The 15,646-nt window shown below is 46.0% G+C and overlaps 1 pseudogene; it reads left to right on the top strand.

The window, feature by feature from the left end:
• Positions 1 to 3,584: 3,584 nt before the first annotated feature.
• LOC142765859 (phospholipid-transporting ATPase ABCA3-like) overlaps positions 3,585 to 15,646 on the top strand; it is a 91,633-nt pseudogene continuing 79,571 nt past the window's right edge.

Genomic DNA, 15,646 nt, shown 5'->3' with positions numbered 1-15,646 from the left:
GCCTCCTCTATTTTATGAGTGCTAGCCAGTGCATTCGATCCAGCCATTCATTGCCATGTCTTTTAGCCCTTTCCTGTTCTCCTCATTACCGAGCTTTTGCGTGGGCTTTGCGGCCACAGGGAAGCGAGCCCCTCATGCAGTGCCTCATGACGGAAATAATATAAAGTAATTTTTGTTCAGCTGTGTACATATTCGTGGGGGGGGGGGCGTCTTGCAATCTTTCTCATCACAATGTTGGCGGTCCCACTGGCTGTGTAAGTGATACGATGTTTTGAGCTAGCGTGCCGCCGTTCGCGGTGCTATGTGGGCAACGAATGGGAACACGTCACGGGGACACTGCTGCAAAACTATAGTCGGTGACAACTTGAGAATAAACTTAAACTCCCCCCCCCCCCATGACGCCGCATTGCTTCTATTTTGCCATGCATCCGCGCTACAAAAGTAGTAGTTCCAAAAAAAGGGCAATAATTTTACCGCATACAAATGAACTGCGGTACACTTAAGTTTTTATGCTCTGCTTCTCACCGACTGTAGCAGTGTGAGGAGGCGGTGGCATTGCTTCCAGCCACAAAGAAGGAATGCAAAGGAAGGAAGCTGACAGACGCATGGCGAGTGGCCGTGCGCATGATATTGGAGTGCGAAACACGCACTTACATCGGGTTCCGGGGAAAACTGCTCGGAAGCACGTGTGATGCACGCAGCCGTGCCCCTCATGTAGCGTCGAGCCTTGACCACTCTCTGAACTAAGGCGCACCGGCGGCTCCCATTGAAGAGCGCGCGTTTGGACTGGTATTGAATGATGTAAAAGGGACTGTGAAAATGCAAATCCATGTCTCAGCAGTGACCCACTGGATGGTGAGGAGTCGCACTGCTAAGCTCGAGGGCACGGATTTAATACTCGTCATCTGTTGAGCTCAGCGCGCATGTTCGTACGATTCTTTCCTCACGCTGCATTTTCTACACGAGAACATTTGTGCTTCGTTTGTTATTAATAATAATGGTTGGAGTTTAATGCTTTCAATCTTCGATATGATTGAGAGATGCCGTTATGGAGAATGGCTTGGGAAATTTCGACCACTTGGGGTAATGAACGTGCACCTTCACTTTAGGACAAGGGGATTCTTTGCTTTTCGGTCCTATCAAAATGCGGCCGGGAACCAAAACGTGCACCTTATGATTCGTTGGTTTCCAATTAGGCAATGAATAATACAAGTGGCTTCAAGCGTTACGAAACTTCAATGCAATACCGATTTCGAGTTGCGAGCATGTTCTTCAGTAAAAATGTTCATGAACTCCATCTCCTGAAATGCGAATTAATTATTATATTTGCGTTTCAGGAGCGCGACCAAGCACGACCATAACAACCTTAACCATAACTACCACAACCACTGTACCCCTGAAGCGGACTGCGTAATGTCTGGTTATGGTTAAGATTGATATGGTCGTGTTATGGTTCCTATCGATTCTTTGATAGACATCGCGGAGTCAGCTTCAGCGGTACATTGGTTGTGATGGTTATGGTTAAGATTGTTATGGTCGTGGTTGGTTAAAGGTTAGACCCGAGCCGAGGTGATAGCATTTCAATGGAGGTGAAGGTGCGAGAGGCTCATGTACTGTTCGATGTCAGTGCAAGGTAAAGAACACCAGAGGGTCGCAATTTGCGGAGCCGTTCACTACAGTGCGTCCTATAATCATGTCAAGGCTTTGGCATGCGAAAGCCCAGATATTACGAAAAAAATGTGTACGATTGTTAATGCACTCCAGTGATGTTTTGTAGCCAATCTTAAGGGAGTGGTTTAAAACCTCTCTGAAGAGGCGCGAACCAGGAGCAAAAAAATAGGCGGCCAGCCAATTCGAGACCTTAAATGGCCTCTAAACCATCCGAAGGTCGACTTTCAGTTGCTATGGTGAAGTTTCGCACGAGTGTACAACGACAATGGACTCGTGAGAAGTTTTTTAAATGGTGCCGTAATAGGTTCCCAACGCAACGCTTGGTGGCACTGCTACTCTGGATAGTCAGCGCCATCCCTGGCAGAAAAATTGAAACTGGGAATGTACGTCGCGCGTTTTCCCTTCTCTACGCCGTGCCGCCGCTCGCTCCCGTGCACGTGCAGGGCATTTGCAGCACCGCAATGTGCAAAGCTTGAAAAAAATCTCCCAGCAGGACAGGCACTTCGAAAAGCAAACTTACCCAAAGCAGAAGAGTTCAATAACTTCCACGTTGTGAAGAACGAGAGTTACACCTGACTTAACGCGAAATGCATTTCTGAAGTACACGACATTACCTTTTATGATAGGTCAAAGTAACCTTCGTTCTGTCATACGTTAAAGAGGCCCTCACACACTTATTCAAGTAGCGATAGAATGAGTTCACTGAAAGCTCTTATCAAATGAGAAGTGAACTACTGTGGGATCTCCCACTTGTTTGAGGTGGAGCCGAAAGGGGTGTTTTTACACTCCCAGAACATGCGTTCTCTCATTTTTATAACGCCACGAAAATTTTAAGAATCCGTCCAGTGCGAGTGAAGTTACAAAGATTTGACGCCTGCTGCAATTGTTTTCTTTCTGGAAGAGCTGGAAGCTAAGAGTTGGAAGCTAAGCAGGAAGGGATGGCAGGGGCAAAGAAAATGCGTCACGCGCGCCTCGCGATTTCAAGCACTTTTTTTGGAATACGTGGCTTTTTCAGTGTGATCGGGCGTGCACGCGTGGACCAGTCGGGGCCTGCCGTGGCGATTTCTGTAATGAACCAGCGACCCACGTTCAAATCAGCCAGTGGCTAATAGATGGCTTTCTATGAGTGATTTTTGGACTGTTGTGCAACTCTCCTGGATCGATTGAACACGACGCGAGCACATGAAGGAAAGCGGGGTTTTACAGTCATCTTCGAGCACATGACAGTGTTCATCTTCACTGTCACCGTGGCAACGTGACCTCATCGGGAATGATATAGAGGCTGTGCCAATGGCCTGTTTTCCGGCTGACATCTAATACAGACCAGGCCACTACGTTCCGGCCTTCGCCGTAATTGCCCTATAAAAATTTTTATAAAGTAAAACAGTAAATAGGTTTTGACTCATAAAATTACTTATCAACTGCTATATCGTAGCTTATTTAGTGAACCTACGTTTCGTAATTTAAGAGAGCTAAGGCCACAGTTCGTGTGCGTTATTTGAAGCGAATAGGCCAATACTGCAAGGTATTTCCTAATTAGAAAATGCATGAATGAATCAGGAATATTTTTTTCACGTGAAGTGCTTTATTTTCTTTTCTTCTTATAATAATGCTTACACGTGTAATTCGACCGACAGCATGGGAAGGCTAGTATTCGGTACAGTGTTCATAATAAACATGCAGCTCTTCGTGTGAGCAGCCAAAATACACGCTGCAGCCAGTTTCATGTCAGGTTACCGTCCCATTTTGGTGTCTGTCCTACTTTAACTTTCATTCGAAAAAAAGCTTAGTAGAGGCGACGATGCTCGAGACAACGTGCCATCGCAATAGAGGAAGAAGAATCTGTCCATGATCTAGCACGCGCTGCTTCAAGCGTTCTTTCACGAACACTAACACTAGGCCTGATATAGAAGATGCATGTTGCTTTCGAAGAGCCTGGGGAACCTGCTCTGCAAGCGCCCCAAGGTGAGTCAGTGCCAGTTAAGTATTCCCTTAATGATTCCTACATGACTTCTTATAGTGCGGACAGATATTGCAGCGCAATTACATCGAGTAATGATTGCTTACATTACATGCGAGAGGTAAACTGTCTTGGATGATGCACCTGACGCGTAAGCTTCCAGCCGTTGCAAAACCATAGCGGGCTGCCATTATAGTTTGTTTTGAGCTACAGCGCTAATAGGTGGGAGTTGTGCGCTATAGCAGCTGGCACTATTGTGGTGGGCCAGACGCATCCACAAAGCGTAGTCATGGCTCTTTCTTTCAATGTACTACGTCATGCCACACGATTTTGCTGTAGGGCGCAACAAAGGAACATATTTTTCGCGGCAAAGATATCTGCTTACGATTCCTCGGTTCACAGCGCGTGGCCTTAGAGGACACGGCCACAGAGGATATGTATTTCAGAATATCAACAGCGTATTAACTATATACACCATTAACTGAGTGCGGTAGGCAGATCTTGGAAGAGTTTTATCGTGTTATTTTGATCACCAATAAGAAGGCGCGAAACACGTTCTTTAAAAATCGTCACTCCGATCGTTGCATGTCGCTAACTCTACCACCTGTTAATTGCCCTACAGGGTGTGGTCACCCTTGCGCACGCGCTTACCTCGTGTTCGGGTGGTTTGCACGGTTTCTGTTTTCTCTAGAAAGTTTGCATTGACGTCACGGAGCAAAACAATGGTTACTTCTCTCGCAGTAGTGACCGCTTCTGCCAAAAGAGCTTTCTGCTGAAACACGATGCACAAACTGTAACAGGGCTTATTTCTCAGCTGTCTTTTGTATACCTGTGCGTTCTCTTTTGTGTTTGGGAGTGTGCTTTAAGTACTCAACTGGGACAGTTTGCAGTTGGCGGTCAGCCCATGTGTTTTCTTTTCGCGCACTCGTTGTGCTTGAGCAGCGCGCTGCTAGTTCCGAGTTGCTTGCCGTGATTAGCGTGACATTCCGATTTGTCACTATCGCATTTATTGCTTCGCCTTCGCGGTGAAACAGACCTTTTTCAATGAAGCACTTCCGAAAATGTTTGAAAACTAAAACTGGCAGTCATGCTTGATATTTATGATATGGGGGCACAAAATTGACAAAATGAAGGCCAGTTTACTTTCAAGACAATTAACCTTTGAAGGCTCGGTGATTCGGAAACGGATGGTAATTTTTGTAGGTCAGTCAGCGACCACATGGTAAAAAGTGAGTTCCTCCGCAAGAACTCAGACAAATACCCCAGTCACACGTGGCACCTTAAGTGTACTTTGTGCGAGTGTACTTACACTCACGAAGTGTCATTTTGGCGGTTCACTGCTACATGAGAAAGCGAAGAGCACTTAGGAAATGATGGCAGTGGCGATTGACTGATTAGTAGCACAACGTATATTTGTTGTTTTTGCACCTGTGTCTCATCTTCAGACCACGTTGTCTTCGTGGAAGTAGCACCCGTGGTACATGCCATCTTAAATTACTAGAGAAGACCTCACCTACACATGTGCAAGTGCATCTGGAAGTAAACAACGCGACGGACGCAGCCATTGCTGTGCATGTGCTTCCGCATCCCCCTAACGGGTGTGGCTGGAAAGAGCCCAACGGAGAAAGTAGCAAGCTTATTGTTGTATTTTATGACTTTTTTATACACACGAATATCCATCATAACAAAAAACAATGGTTTAAATATATTATGAGCGCTGCTTTAAGCAACAGCGTCTTTCTCTATAAGCCAATTGTATACCGAGGCTACACACTTCATAGCAGCCGTCGCAGTGAAGTGAGGTTAGGGACCGCACTTGCCGGCAAGTGTACTTTGCAGCGAGTGACACTAAACTTGCTCGTGTGACAGCGCGCAAATGACACTCGCAGCTAAGTGTACTCGCTCAAAGTGCACTTAAGTTGCTATGTGTGACAGGGGTATAAGTACCTACTGTCTACCCGGTGCACACACACAAAAAAAATACAGGTCATGTGTCGTCGAGAAAAACTGCAAAAGTGTTACAAATCTAAAAAAAGCCGGCCTATTACATTAGTCACAGAAGCGATCAGCTAGCGTGCTTCGGTCACCGAGACGGTGCCACTCCGGACTTTTCATATCCTACTCACCAGGCGTTTCATAATTATGAGGTGACAGTACAGAGCCAGCATTGCAGAAATAGGCTATACAATATGTTTCTTAGATATTTACAGGCATAAAGGCGTGCGCTATGGCTAAAGAAAAACAACATGTGCACTGCATTCAATGCCAGTGTTGTGTGGGGAATGAAGCGTTTGGGCGAATTGCCGCGTGCGACAATGAAGGCTTTATTTTTATGTCGAAAGCTTCAGTGGAATATTGTTTACTCTATTGAAATGCCACTGCTGTTGTCGCATAAAGGACATTGGATGTTCGAACACAGAAGCAGCGCGGTCATGAAGGATATCGGTAGGCACAGCTTGGAAGAAATTGAGGCAAATATCTTTTTTTCAGGCAAGGCGGCTGGTATTTTTGGTGCAGCCACATAATACACGCTACACCGAGCTCTAATACGTAATGTCCTGTGGGTGTGCCATGAACAAAACCAAAAGCGAATATTCCGACGCAACACAACGCCTTTCCAATAAAGGTTGTTCGTTGTTCAGCACCATTACGACGAAAGCAGTCTTATAAAGCGCTTCAAAGGGCGCTAATTTAGGACTCATTGTCACGTATCCCTCACAGTAGTGGCCCGCTATTATTGCAGGTGCCAATGCAGCTGGCGACGTTGAAGCGGGTAGCCCCGAGTGTGCGACCTCAGAGGCTCTCCATCCTGGCGCATCTCCCTGGCGCCAGCTTCTGATGGTGCTGTGGAAGAATATCTACATAAAGCGCATGCAGCGCCACTACACCACCACGCTGCTCGAGATTGTGCTAATGGTGGTGCTGCTGCTGGGCATCCAGGACGACGCCGTGGTTGTCGAAACATTAGTGCGCAGAGGCGATACCTACTTTTGGCCCATCAGCACCTATACCTACTGGAACACGCAGCCCGACATGGCAAAGATCACCCAGGTGGGAACGTATACGTTAGTCTCCAGTACACTTCTATGGTGTATCTCGATTTCATAGAATATATTCGAGCACAGTGGTTGAGCAGGTGTAAGATTGACGAGGTGCTACAGATTATTTTTACGTAAAATACATGGACACCACCATTTTGGTTTGTTAAACGAGGAGGAGGAGGATTGAAAGAGGAAGGACAGGGAGGTTAGCCAGTTCTCACAAAACAAGCGTTTCCTCCTTTTTGTATATTGCGGTGTGAATCGATAAGGGCAGGAATCGCACCAACCCATTACATATCATGGCGTAGATAGCAGCACCTTTCCCGATATAGTTCATTCCTAGTACAGTATTGTGAAGAGTACCTAAGCCCTCCGTACTGAACGTGCTATCGTGTCTTAAATTGACTCTCACGTAGAACTGCTTCGGGCCTTACTCCCTCCAAGCACCTCCACCACAGAAGCCGGCAGCACTGCAGAACGTTACAGCGTCCATAACCTCCCTGCCTTTCCTTGCATCTTTATCTCTCTCTACAGCGTCCATAAAAGCACCCATCGCTGTTACTTCAATATTCTTTGATATAAAGAAGGGAAGCTCTGCCAACGCGTACAGTGTATCGCAACATTGCTTAGCTAAAAAAATGGCAGAATATCCACGGAGTGAATGATGGAGAGTGGGGCGAAGCATTCGTCCGTCCATGCGTCCGTCTGTGTGACCGTCCATGCGTCTGTTTGTGCGCCCGTCCCTGCGTTCTTTCATGCATCCGCCCCTGCGTCCGTTCATGCGTCCATCCATGCATCTGTTTGTGTGTCCGTTCGTTCATCTATTCAACACTACAAGTCCCACCATCTCGCATCTTTTTATCATATATTCCCCATATAGAAGCACCGCCATCCAGCGGACATTCCAAGGACTAAACGAGAGGTGGCACACGCACAATTTCTTACGGCCTGCGCTTTGGGTCGACTTCCCACCTTTAACCACCTCGAGTTCATGGTATATTCTAGTTCACTGTATTCATGGCACTGCGACCAAACGCTCGCTAAACCTTTCGAAAACCAAGGAGGTTACGCCCAGCGAGTATAACGTAGCAACCTTTCTCTGTCAGATAGGGCTCAATTTACATGCCAATGGCTGCTAATGAGAAATGAGAGACAGGAGAATTCGGCTTTTACTTTCTTACGGCTTGCGCTTCGTATCTACTTCTCATTTTTAACCACCTTGAGTTCATTCATGGTATATACAAGTTCATTGTATTCATGGCACTGCGGCTCAACGCTCGCTAAACCTTTCTAAAGCTAAGGAGGTTACACCCAGCGAGTATAATGTGGCATCCCTTTGTTGTCCGATAGTGCTCAATGTACATGCCAATGGCTGCTAATGGGGATCGCAGCGTGCGCGTTGACTAAAAGCCGAATGCTCTTGTCCCTCATTTCATATTAGCAGCCATTGGCATGTACATTGAACACTATTTTTTATTGTTAAACAATGCACAGAAGAAATCTCTCACTGGCACCACCTAGGAGGTCAAGTGTTATACCTATTTCGGGTATGTGCCACTGGTGGTTACATACGAGGGACGCCCAAGCCACGCCATAAGGAGCTTCGCCCCTAAAAAAATCACCATGACTTCTTCCGACAGTATATACTAGAAAAATTTGTTGTTGAAGGCTCAAGTCACCACACTGTAGTCACCACACTGACTGCTCTGTAGCAGTGATATAGTAAACTCGAAACACGGCACAATGCAACAGATGGAGGTTACAAAGAAAATTCGAAAAGGAGAGATCAGGTCACCAGGTTTACATCAGAACCAATGAAGTATCGGTATCCACTATTGCGCAGTATTCGGAAGAGGCCTAGTTAGTCCGAGCGACGACATGATACAGAATTTTTTTTCTCTGAGTCTTACTTTCATTTAATAGTGTGATTATGTACCAAGATCACGTAATCGAGCTTTGATAAGACAGCACGTTATGAAACAAACAACGAGAAAATGAATATACAGGAGAGGCACTCACATGACTTGAAGCATATAAACCCAGCTCCTGAGATGTCCTTCGTTTCATAACGCACTGTTTTATCAAACAAAATTAACAACCAACTCGTCCTAATTACCATATAGTGCCCATCCGAGTTGATAAGACAGCAACTCGCATATGAAATGCTGGAAGAAACCAAGACTGTTAACTTTTTCTGATACGTTTAAGAAACACGTAATGGCCGCCTTATGGTATAATTTTCCGCACAATTGGACGATGATGAACTTGGTGATGACACTAAAACAAGTTTTACTATGCTTGGAAAGATGCTTGCACTTTGTTAAACCCCGTTTTTAAAAGCCTCCAGGCAGAACATCATGGCCACTGCGGAAATTGCCCGAGCTTCCTAGTAATTGATACTGTCATGATCAAAAACCGACCCAACGACAGAGGATATCGAAGTGTGGGGAACGAGCAGAAACCGCCGTTTTTTTGTGATGAGGACGGTGTTCGAACCTCTATTTTTTTTATCTTTCAAGCAGACCTTGCCTTTTCCACAGCGGCATGGTAATGTGGAATGGTCTCGCCCATGATGAGACGATATCCACAAAATATGAGAGTGCATTACTTTCTCTGCCTCTTTTTTTCTCATTATGCTCCCTGACAACTCTGCAATACCTAAACATAAGACTCTGCGCCATATTGTGGAGATATAAATATGTTGGCTCCATCATTGCCTGTTGGTGAAGTTGCACGCAGACGTTATTTTAGCCCTTTGGTCAGCATTAGAACCACTTTACAGCCCACCACAGAAACTCAGCTGTCAAAACTAACACAACACCAGCAAGACATTCATTGGCTACACGTCACCTTCGGGAACGACGTAAGCATTCTTGCTCCTTGGCGTTGCACCACACAACCCTGCTTACAACCATGACGTTGCTGTCCGTTAAGGTGCCATTGGAGGTGATGTGAGTTGAAGCTAATACATTAACTTGAAATCACTGATAATTAAATAATTGAGAATGACGCTATATTTAACGCGAAAGTAAGAACGAGCGTTTACAAAAATTTTTAGACAATCAAGCATCGTCCTGTCCTGGTTGACTTGACTGTGTGGTGCGGCCCGTACAGGCCCTGCACTTTGCTATGTATATAGAAAGGCACGTCATTAATTGTTGAGGCATAAATACCCAATATTGTTCACTTAAATCATAATTGCTTGCATGTTCCGTACTCATTTACACTTTGCTCACGGGCCTTCAGGTGTACTTTGCGCCCGTAGAGAACAGGTACCTTGCGAGATTGACGCATGATGCCATGGCGGATCTGCGGGTGGTCCACTTGACTGGCTTCGCGACCGAGAAGGAGCTCGTGGCAGCCATGCGCCTCCAAAACGGCACGCCTGTGCTCACGGTGGCGCTGCTGTATACGGACGTGGCTCCAGGGGACCGAGACAGCGTGCCAGTCAGCCTGCACGTCAACTTTTTCGGAGGTCGGCTACCATTAGACGTGCGCGTAAGTACACGAGATGCCACGACAGATTCAAGCACGCGCATAACAGTAACGAAGTAATAGTAAGGAAGTGGGACGAAGATTTCAACAGCGAGATCATAAAAAAACATCATTACTGCGATAGCTGTCTCAGATAACCTCCAACCGGTCTTCCGCCGTCGTTGTCTATGCAATGTTCCGTAGAATGTACTGGTGTAACCAGCTCTAGTCCCCCACTGCATGATTTACGATGTTAGTATCCAGTTAAAGCTGGGAAGAATACCAGTAGGGAGTCACTAGTGAAAACTGGGAGGTATGTGTTTGCCATGAAGCTCTAGTGGTTGCTAAGTATGAAGGGCGTCATGTTGCCTCGCCATTTCGCAGTCGATGGCGCCAAAGTGAAAGAACACCGACGTATTAAATATGCGTGAATGTCTATGACCACTGGGCGGATAAAATCATTCTGGAGTTTCTTACAGTGGCGTTCTCCGAAATATTTTGAGTGCTGTAAATCTGCTGCATGATACAATCACCTCGACCAAGGCGCAGAAAAAAACGAAAAGAAAGAGTGCGCACGTAGTGATTTATTTTTGATAATCACCAGAAAGCCTAAAGGCTAATTACGCTGCACCCTCAGAGCTTTCCACTTGTTGGGTCCCCTCGGGCTTCGATCGCCAAATCAGCACTGAGTGTATTTTGAAGGCGGTCTTTTTGTGTGATGCTGCCGCCCCACTTTCGTACTCCGATATGACGTTGTATACAATGTTGGCGATTATTGCTCACTGATTTGTAGTTACCTCGAGTAAAATAAGTCTTTATCAAGGTGTCTAGCAGGAACTGGCGTGTACCGCGTGAGGGTCATTTTAATATTAGATGGGTTTATAGGTGCGCTTGAACTTCCGCAGGAACGGTAATTTCAGATTGAAATTCAGCTAGCTACACCTAGAACTTCTGAATGGCAACGTCTTATGATCGAAAGAGGAAGCGGCAATTTTTGAGACCATTTGAATTGGTGCAGTAAGGTCAGTTTGCGTGCCCTAAAAAAAGCAACTTCAGAAGGTTCACATCCAGCACACTATATTTCGCGATAACGATGCAAACGTTGCAATGTGAAATCTGTTTGATGTCAAGTCACATCTGTTTTATTACTTTCACTCAGCAACTGCACATCTTTTGATGGCACAGATTGTGCGCCACAGTCGCTTAGAAACACCTGGCGCGGACCTGTCGTGGCGATAGTAAAATGGACTCAGAGCTTACCTTATTCTTGTTTCCAAGTTATAAAATCATAAATAAAATAATCAGGGTGGCCTGGAACACACCGAGGGAATAGACAACAAAACGACACAGACTGGTGATGAGTGTTGAAAACCAGAAAATGTACGGATTTGTTTCGCGATCTTTCGTTTGGTCGTATCAGAACAAACCGATACAAAGCGATGTCGTCAAAGAGTTAAGCAGCAAGTAAAATGACGGAATTCGGCGCTGTAATATAATGTGGAATAATCTTTCATCGTGAACCGCAGCTAGTTCAGGTGACTTTTGCTGCTGCTGCCTAAAAAATTACTTTCTAGTGATAAATTGACTTCCTGCGCTCAGTTTTGGTTTTTCCTCCCGGTCTCCTATTTCAATCTAGTTCCAGTTCGTACTTCACTTTTTGTCAGTTTCCTTTTCACTTCGCGCCATAGCTTACCTCTGTGACAAGACAAGCAACTCCTATATCAAAGCTTGAGCTCCGAGGAAACATCAGTCGTAAGTGATGGGGAATATGATCACCGTCATGTCCCACCACATTTTCTGGGCGGAGAGTGCGAGCAGGAGATGTAAATTCATATTCACCGGAGCACGTTGGATTTAAAGGGACTGACAACATCCCAGAACCTCGAATGAGGTGACCTCACGGATGTGAAGATTTTCCGCCGCATTGACTCAAATGAACCCTGTTTTTTTCTTTTTCATGAGTGGGTGCTTTGTATGTTTATCTCTTCTTTGAAAGCCACGAAAAACGACCTGTAGTGCTTCTTGCGGCAAATCATGAACGATCTGATGTCTCCGGACCACGTGGCCATGGACTGCCGTACGTGAACAACAACTTTAAATGCGAAGAGTTTCTTGGCGAACTTCGGACTTTTTGAGCATCTATCTATCTATCTATCTATCTATCTATCTATCTATCTATCTATCTATCTATCTATCTATCTATCTATCTATCTATCTATCTATCTATCTATCTATCTATCTATCTATCTATCTATCTATCTATCTATCTATCTATCTATCTATCTATCTATCTATCTATCTATCTATCTATCTATCTATCTATCTATCTATCTATCTATCTACGACATTTAGTTCTCCTGGCCGTTTTGATATTGATATCAATACGAAACTTGGTATGGCATAACATGACAATGACGATCATATTTGAGTAGTCAGAACAATAAAATCATGACATGTACGTCATTAATGTCATTAATAACATGTCATGATCCTGCAGTAGTGGTAGTTTCGTTCACCAGGCATATTGCAAAAGCTGGTATGGTATGACATGACAGTCTGGTGAACACAAGAGACAGACCCTAACATGAAAATCATGGCATGCGTGTCATGTAACAACGTGACTGCATGCCACGCTCATGATGCACTCGCGGCTGATTCGCTGGCGTCACATGTACTCCATATGGCCACGAACGTAATCACAGACAGCGACGAAACGACGTCTTGCTTGCCCTCAGACCAGGACGCAAAAGCCCTCTTCTTTCTTCACTTCTAAAGGATTCCACCTACAGTTGATGGCTCATACCCATTACCTGTGACATTACTCCCTCTCTTCGAAAAGCATCGGCTCGATGCTGGTACTGAGCGTTGAGAAAAAAATAGAAAGAAAAGATGCTGCCATGGAAGCCAACAACTGCGTCGTAAGGGAAAAAAAATGGGCGGGTGTCATAGAAGTACTCAATAAAGAAAGGAGTAAGTACACAAGACAATAAAAAAACCAAAGTGACAAAAAAATGGTCATTGCATGGTAAGTTAGTCCACGTTCGATGTATGGCGCGAGAAATATGGTTTGAGTCTTGACACGTGCACCACATCACTTTGTGGAAACGGACGGGAACGTCTTGAGGCGCCCTCAGGGAGAACTTCATACGTAACGTCACTGAGTCGGCGCAAAATTTTGTAAGGACCGAAGTAGCGCCGAAGCAACTTCTCAGAGTGACCACGCTGTCGGATGGGAGTCCACACCCAAACTTCATCGCCTGGTTTGAAGGTAACCTCTCGGTGTGTAAGGTTGTAGCGGTGTGCGTCGGCAGTTTGGCGCGCCTGAATACGGCATCGGGCGAGTTGACGGGCCTCCTCAGCGCGTTGAGCGAACAATGCAGCGTCCGTGTTGAACATGCTCAAGTTGTTGGGAAGGAGCATTGCGTCGAGCATTGTAGTGACCTCTCGACCATGAACTAAGCGAAATGGGGTGAAACCTGTACTCTCTTGGACTGCTGTATTGTAAGCAAAAGTTACGTAAGGGAGTATATCATCCCAGTTCTTGTGATCAACGGCCACATACATAGATAGCATATCTGCAATGGTCTTGTTCAACCGTTCAGTGAGTCCATTTGTTTGGGGGTGATAAGCCGTGGTTTTCCGATGTTCTGTACCACTTAGCCTCAGCACTTCTTGAAGAATCTCTGCTGTGAAAGCTGTACCACGATCAGTAATTATTACAGCTGGCGCTCCGTGACGAAGTACGATGCTGGTGACAAAAAACTGTGCAATTTCGGCTGCGGTAGCTTTGGGCAGGGCCTTTGTTTCACTGTAACGCGTTAAATAATCGGTGGCAACCACAATCCACCGGTTTCCAGACGAAGAGGTGGGAAATGAGCCGAGCAAGTCAATGCCAATTTGATAAAATGGTGTCTTCGGCGTGGCGATAGGCTGTAGTAGTCCTGCTGGTCGGACAGGTGGAGTCTTACGGCGTTGACAGTCACGGCATGTGCGTACGTACTGCTTGACTGTCTTCGCGAGGCGGGGCCAGTAGTATGAGCGGCGAGTTTTTTCCAATGTGCGCGTGTAGCCAAGGTGTCCGGATGATGGTTCATCGTGACAAGCATGTAAAATATCCTCACGAAGCGAGGTCGGCGCAACCAGTAGGTAAGTAGCCTGGGTCGGGTCGAAATTTTTCTTATAGAGGACTCCATCCCTGATGCAGAACGAGGCCAGCGAACGTGCGAAGTTTCGAGGAAGGCTGCGTTTCCGGCCTTCGAGGTAGTCAATCAGCGGCCTTAGCTCCATGTCGTCGCGTTGTTGTTGAGCCAAGTCGGTTGCTGACACAGAGGAAAGGAATGTATCGTCCTCTTCAACGTCCGCGTTCGTACTTCCAATTGGTGCACGTGAGAGACAGTCAGCATCAGTGTGTTTGAGTCCTGACTTGTGAATGACTGTAACGTCAAATTCTTGCAGCCGAAGGCTCCAGCGTGCTAGACGACCGGAAGGGTCTTTGAGGTTGGCGAGCCAGCATAAATAATGGTGGTCGCTAACTACCCTGAATGGTCGACCATATAAATAAGGGCGAAACTTTGTTATAGCCCAAACAACGGCTAAGCATTCATTTTCTGTTGCAGAGTAGTTTTTCTCTGCAGATGATAGTGTTCGACTTGCATAGGCAATCACGCGCTCTACGCCATTTTGCCATTGAACCAGTACAGCTCCAAGTCCGACGTTGCTGGCATCCGTGTGTAGCTCTGTGGCAGCGTTATCGTCAAAGTGACCGAGTACAGGTGGGGCTTGGAGATGGTTTCGTAGCGTGTCAAAGGCGTGATGCTGATCATGACCCCAAACAAACGGTATGCCGTCTTTCGTAAGTTCATTTAGCGGTTCTGCGATTTTAGAAAAGCCTTTGACGAAGCGTCTGTAATATGCGCAGAGTCCCAGAAATCGGCGGAGGTCACGCTTGTTTGTTGGGACAGGAAATGCGGCAACAGCTTTCGTTTTTTCAGGGCCTGGATGTATACCGGCGTGGCTGACGACGTGACCGAGAAATTTCAGTTCCTCGAATGCAAAGTGGCTTTTCTCAGGTTTGAGAGAAAGTCCAGCTGTTCGAATCGTCTGAAGAACTGTCTGTAAGCGCTAAACGTGCTGCTCAAACGTGTCCGAGAAGACGACCACATCGTCAAGGTAGACAAGACACGATTGCCATTTTAGCCCAGAAAGAACCGTGTCCATCATTCTTTGAAAAGTAGCTGGTGCCGAGCATAAGCCGAACGGAAGGACCTTGAACTCGTAGAGTCCGTCAGGAGTAATTAAGGCAGTCTTTTCGCGGTCGCGCTCATCAACAGATATTTGCCAATAGCCGCTGCGTAGATCCATGGAAGAAAAGTAACGAGCATTGCGAATGCGGTCCAGCGAGTCGTCTATTCGTGGTAAAGGATACACGTCTTTCTTCGTGATCTTATGCAACTTTCGGTAGTCGACGCAAAATCGCAGAGTACCATATTTTTCTTTACTA

This window comes from Rhipicephalus microplus, chromosome 1, assembly GCF_043290135.1.
Source record: "Rhipicephalus microplus isolate Deutch F79 chromosome 1, USDA_Rmic, whole genome shotgun sequence".
In the NCBI taxonomy this organism is placed as follows: Eukaryota; Metazoa; Arthropoda; class Arachnida; order Ixodida; family Ixodidae; genus Rhipicephalus; species Rhipicephalus microplus.
Note: the sequence above shows the minus strand (reverse complement) of the source record. Positions and strands in the feature narration are given on the sequence as shown.